The sequence below is a fragment of the Fukomys damarensis genome, unplaced genomic scaffold, assembly GCF_012274545.1.
Source record: "Fukomys damarensis isolate Sample0158 unplaced genomic scaffold, DMR_v1.0_HiC HiC_scaffold_20, whole genome shotgun sequence".
Lineage (NCBI taxonomy): Eukaryota > Metazoa > Chordata > Mammalia > Rodentia > Bathyergidae > Fukomys > Fukomys damarensis.
In genome coordinates, this window is record NW_022900932.1 from 26883289 (window position 1) to 26889504 (window position 6216).

The 6216-nt window shown below is 34.5% G+C and overlaps 1 pseudogene; it reads left to right on the forward strand.

The window, feature by feature from the left end:
* Positions 1-4798: 4798 nt before the first annotated feature.
* LOC117287073 lies at positions 4799-4996 on the forward strand (annotated as a pseudogene).
* Positions 4997-6216: the final 1220 nt, after the last annotated feature.

Below are 6216 nucleotides of genomic sequence, written 5' to 3' on the forward strand. Positions count from 1 at the left end.
CCTTTCTATCATTCACACTCCTGGAAGTCCCACTTTACCTGTGTTAGTGGACTCGATGGGGTCTCATAGGTTTCTGTATTATTTTACCTCTTGGTCTGCCCAAGCAAAAGCAAATAGACCTCACTTGTTCCACCATTCTTTTTTCCAGATTTAATTGAGTTTATTGGTACATTTTAGGGATACAGTAAAGTTGCATTCATTGTTGGGATCTTGTACCTCTACATGACAGGTCTTGAGGACTGTTGCAGACATGAGAGTAAAAGAAAAAGGGAAAATTCTTCATCCAAGAGAAATAGCAGCATACGCAAAGGCCCAGAGAAGTGAAGCAGTGTAATATGTAGATAAACATTCATAGTTTACCACAGCTATTGTCTCAGGTATGTATGAAAGGGAAGCAAAAATCATATCATGCACAGAGGGGACCAGCTTAAAACTTTGGATTCAGCCCCACATACCATAGAGCACAATGGAGAATTTTAAGATGGGAAGAAAGAAATGAGATGTGCATTTTACAAAGATCAATTATGGTCCATCTATTGCAGAGAAGACCAAGACTTGAATCAGGAGCAAATTAAGAGACTATAATAGGATTCTAAAAGTTGTAATGAGAAAGGAAGGAAGGGACGAGAAAAATGTGAAACTAGAAGGAAAAAAATGGAAACAAAGGCTTTTGTACATAGAGAGGTGAGGAGGCTTGAAAAGGGGTGGGATAAAATAAAATAAAGTTTATTTATTTTTTTAAAAAGTTGTAGTGAGAGATTGAACTGAAGTGGTACCCGTACAGGTAGAGAAGATGTAGAATTAAAGTATAATTTAGGAGGTAGAATCAATATGACATAGACATATATTCATTACGAACATGGGAGCAATTGGAGAAATAAGAAAACTCCAATGTTTCTGGATTGGGAAAATAGGTTTGTTTGTGTTGAGTATGGATATAAGAAATACAGCAAAAATATTTGAGGGGAAAGATGGATGGAGAGTTCAATGGTGTGTCTGCTGAGTTTAGGGGTAAGATAATGTCTAATATTTGGAACATGTTCTAATTATGACTATTCATCTACATTATTGACTAAGTTCTTATGTATGTGGGTATGAAGATTGAGAAAGATGTTAAGACTGGAGGTACAGGTTTTATTATTTTTAATCCCTTTTGTAGCCCCTTTTTTATGAATTGTCTTTACCTGCTCACAATTTTTCCTCATAGTCTGAGGTCAAGATTCATTTTCATTAATTTGTCAAGATGAAAGAAAAGCAGCATGTTATTCTTTACAGTAACATTGTGAAATGTTCATTACTATCAGGTAATGGAAATCAACCAACACTTCACTTTTGTTTGTCCTCCTGCTTTAAACTTACTAATTAGTATTGAAATTACTCATGTGAGGTGAATAAGAGCATTGTAGAGATTATTCATATATTTTCTGGTGGCTAGAGATCCAATTTATTCACATAATAGATTGGGGCCATAGGAAGTGACTAAGATATATATAAACTTGTACGGTAAAATAAGCAAAATAAGCAGAATTGAAAACTTCTAATTTTCTCGTAAAAGAGGCAAAAGTTATCTTTTTGAAGTAGATGTTTAAATATTATCCAGGGTTCCACTGTACAATTCATGATTTATGTGGTACATCTTTTTCCTCTTATTCCTGTCTTGTGGCTGTTTGTAAAGGAAGTCAGATTTTGTGTTGTTCATTAATTTCATCATTGTACTGATCTTTATGGTCTGGACGTGCTTGTTTGTTTAGTTCTAGCTATGAAAACAGAAGCTTTAAAAATATACCATGTCCTTTCTTACTTCAAGAATACCTGAAATTCTTTAAGATAAAGTAAAAAAGAAACAATGGCAATCTCCTGGTATTTATTTTTAGTTTTATTCCATCAGAGAACAAGATTAATATAATGTTAATTTTCTCAAATTTATTGAGACTTGCTTTGTAGCCTAACATATGATCTATCCTTGAAGAATGTTTATGCATATTTGAGAAGCTAAATGTATTTTTCTGTTGAATGGAATGTTCTGCATAAATATTAAATCCACTTTCTTTATAGAGGTGTCCAACTACTCTACCTATTTTCTACTTGTTTTATTCATTATCAAAAGCCAGGAATTTTGTGAAATATGTTTCAAAATCATGTTGACTAAAACAAAACTTTTGGCTTTTCATGACACAGGGTCTCACTCTGTAGTCCAGGCTAACTTTGAACTCTCAAGAGATCCTCCTGCCTCAGCCACCCAAGTGCTGGGATTACAGGTGTGTACCGTGATACCTGACTTAAATTCAATAATGCTTTTTAACAGCTAATGGGTTAAAGAGAATTCACAGGAGAAAATGGGAGCATTTTGAAACTAATGAAAATGAAAATAAATAATTATCACACTTTTGGAATGAAGAGAAAGCAGCACTAGAAGGGAGATTTGCAGCTGTAAATAACTACTTTAAAAAATAAGAAAGATCTTAAGTCAGTAGCCTAAAAGAATTAAAAAGAGGAAAGTAAATCACAAAGCTAGCAGAAAGCATGAAATCAGATTATAGGTGAAATTAATGAAATATAGAATAGAAAACAAAAGAGACTCAACAAAACCAATACGTGGTTATATAAAGATCAACAAAATAAAAATATTTTAGCTAAACTGACCAAGAAAAGAAAGGAAGATATAAATTAGTTATAGCAGGTATGACAGTAGAGCACTGTAACTTTGCTAGGGTGACCATATCAAAAGATTACAGCTGAGGTGGCTCAAACAGCAGAGTTTATCCATTTTTGTCTCACCTAATATTTTGGTATATAATTGTTCATAATATTTTCTTATGATCATGTTTATTTTTGTAAGGCCAAGAGTAACTGTTATGGTAATTGAATCTCTTCTCAAAGTTCATACATCGAAGGCTTAACATTCAGGACCACAGAATATGGTTGCATTTGCAGATAGAGCCTGGTGTTCTTATAAAGAAGAGCAATTGTGGGCACAAAGAAAAAGATGATCCCCATACACATAGAAAGAAGAAGGCCATGAGACTGGAAAGATGCATCTATAATCCAAGGGATGCCAAAGATTGCCAGAAAACACCAGAAGCTAAAGGAAGGATTTTCCCTTGCACCTGTCAGGAGCACCTTCACCCTGCTTTGAACTTCAAGCCTCCAATACTGCAAGACAATGACTGTCTGTCATTTCAAACCACCCAGTTTTGAGTACTTCGTTACAGAAATCAGGAAAGGAATAGAGGAATAATTCTTCATATCCACAGATTTGGTAATGGTTTCTAAGAGAGGACCCTAAAAGCACATCAACAAAAGAAAAATAAATAGTTCATACTTCAAAATTTAAAACTTGTGAGCTAAGTGAAAGAAGATACGGGGTTTTCTTTGAGGATAAGGAAGACATTTTGGAATAATGGCTGTTCAGCATTATGAATGTAACAAACACTACTGAATTATATACCACTTAAAAATGATTAAAGGGATAATTTTAGGTCTATATTTTACCTCAATAAAAGTAAGTGAAAATATAGCATATAGGCTCGTGTTAGGCCATCCTTCTCCAAATAAAATTGTTAGATGAATCTACAAATATCTTCGGCATCTTCACAATATTGAATCTTTTCATATATTAACATAGTACAATTTTCTGAGTCTTCTTTACCCTTTCAGTACAATTTTTTTGTTTTTTGTTTTTTGTACTGGGAATGAACTCAGGATCTTGCACTTGCAAGACAAGCACAGTATCACTAAGCTAAATCCCCAGTCCTTAATTTTTTGTTTTGTTTTGTTTTGAGACAAGGTCTCATTGTGTAGTTCAGGCTGGCCTCAAACTTGCAGCAATCCTCCTGCCTCAGTCTCCCAAATGCTGGGATTTCAGGCATGCCCCACCATGCTAGGCTTTAATTTTTATCTGTAAAAGAATAGTATTTTTGTTAGATTTATTTCTGTGTAGCTTATATTGTGCACAAGTTTGTAAAATTTCACATACATACAGAAATTTAAGTCATAGATTTGTGGATTAATGACTTAATACCAAGTGAGTGTAGTTATGTAAATACAACAAACATAAAAAAATAGAACACTACCAGTTCCTTGCATAAGTTTCTCTCCTAAGTCACTTCTACTCCAAAAAAAAAAAAAAAAATTCTTTGGAGTTCTACTTCTGATGTCGTTTAACTTTTCATTGTTTCTGTTATTTAAGAAATCTCTCTCCTGACTAAATTTGTTAAAACACAGTGCATGTTGTCATACTCCAAATCCTTCTATTGAGCCTTTTTTTACTAATAAGTTATGTATTTGTATTTGTTTAATCTCCATGTAACATTTGGAGTGTGTTATGGGTGAGATCCAATCTGTCCTCCAAAGGGCTCATCGTGTTGAACTCTTGATGCTAATGGCTTTGGAGAAGTGATTGGATCATGAGGGTTCTAAGGTCATCAGTCACCTAATCCACAGATAAGATCACAATTGTATTGCAAGATGGATGGAAAGTGACAGAAAAGGAAGATGGGGCTAGCTGGTGGGAGGGAAACGCGGGGGCGTAGCCTCAGGGACTAAGTCTCTTACCCAGCCCTTTCCTCTGTGGCACTTGCTTCGCTTTCTGTATCTCAGCTGCAATGACGTGAACAGCTGTGCTCCATCCCGCCTTTCTTCCATGATGGTATGTCGCCCTTTAGGCCCACAGCAGTGGAACCAGCTAACCGTGGTCTGAAACCGCGAGCCTAAATAAATCTTTCCTCCTTTAAATTGTTTTTCTCAGCTTCTGCTTTTGTCCTCTATCGCGTGCGCACGCTTGCCTCCGAGCCTAACCATGTCTTCTCACAGGACTTTGAGAATCAAGCGTTTCCTGGCCAGGAAGGCAGAATCGTCCCATTCCTCGATGGATTGGCATGAAGACTGGTAATAAAATCAGGTACAACTCCCAGAGGAGACACTGGAGGAGGACCAAGCTGGGACTGTAAGGAATTGAACATGAGATGCAGCACATTTCTCTCCCAAAGTAAAAAATGATCTTTATCACAGTCAAGGTTACATTACCATATCAAGCTTAAAAATACCATTGGCTGGACAGTTGAACGTGCTTAATCAGGAATCTTGTTCTGTGGTCGCACTGAGTCAATAATAAATATTTTGAAACAAAAAAATAAATAAATTGTTTTCCTCCGATATTTGGTCACAGCCATGAGAAGCTAACATGTTGTATTTTCTAGTTTTCTTTTTATTCCTGAATTCTATTTTAATTCCACTGGGATCAAAGAGCATATTTTGTGTTTTTAATCCTGTCAAATTTGTAGAGTCTTGCTTTACAGCCCAGCATGTAAGCAATTAAAATTTGTTCCATGTGCACTAGAAAAATGTGAATTGTGTCAGTGTTGAGTATGAGTGTTCTGTATATGTCACTTAAATAAAATCTGTTAGTCCTATTATTGAAATCTTCTGTTTTTAATGATTTTTGACTCCTTTTTTTATCAAATACTGAAAGAAATATAAATTCTTCCACTATCATTGTGAAGCTGGTATTCCTCTTTTTAGGTCTATAAGTCTTGTTTTTCATATTTGAGACCTAACAACAAACATCATACATAGATTTTTATACTCCAATTCAAAAATATTTTTAAAGTAGCAGAGACATTTGAACATAGATTGTATATCAGATGATATTAAGAAATCATTAAATGTATTGGACTTGCTAACTACTAGAGATACAAACATAATTCATTGATTAAATTTTAAAATATTTCATAGAATTTGCTCAATAGAGTAAATTAAGAAAATTGAGACAAATATATATTTCCTTTAAAATTTATACCAAATACAGTTCCTATTTCCAAAGACACATAACAAATATACCAAGCTTATTAGATTCACATGGAAAAAGGTCTGGTATCTGTCAGAGGCCTTAGTCAAACATAAACAAAGACTCCTTTTTTAACCACTAACATTTTCTTTTTATTTTTACACTTGAGCCAACACATATTTTGGGACAGAATTACATATGTGTATATATGGATGAATGGGGGAATATTTTAGAGTGAAACCAGAAAACCCATAAGAAAAAAAATTCCTTAAGAACTCTTTTTTAAACCCTGGTTTGAATGGGGAGATTCTGGATCAAAATAGATTTGCCAGGATATAAACCGTAAAACTGTCATTACTGCCTAGGGATATGAGACAGCAGTCTTCAACAAAGGAATCAACAAAGCTATGAGAAGTTTGTAATAGCTAAAA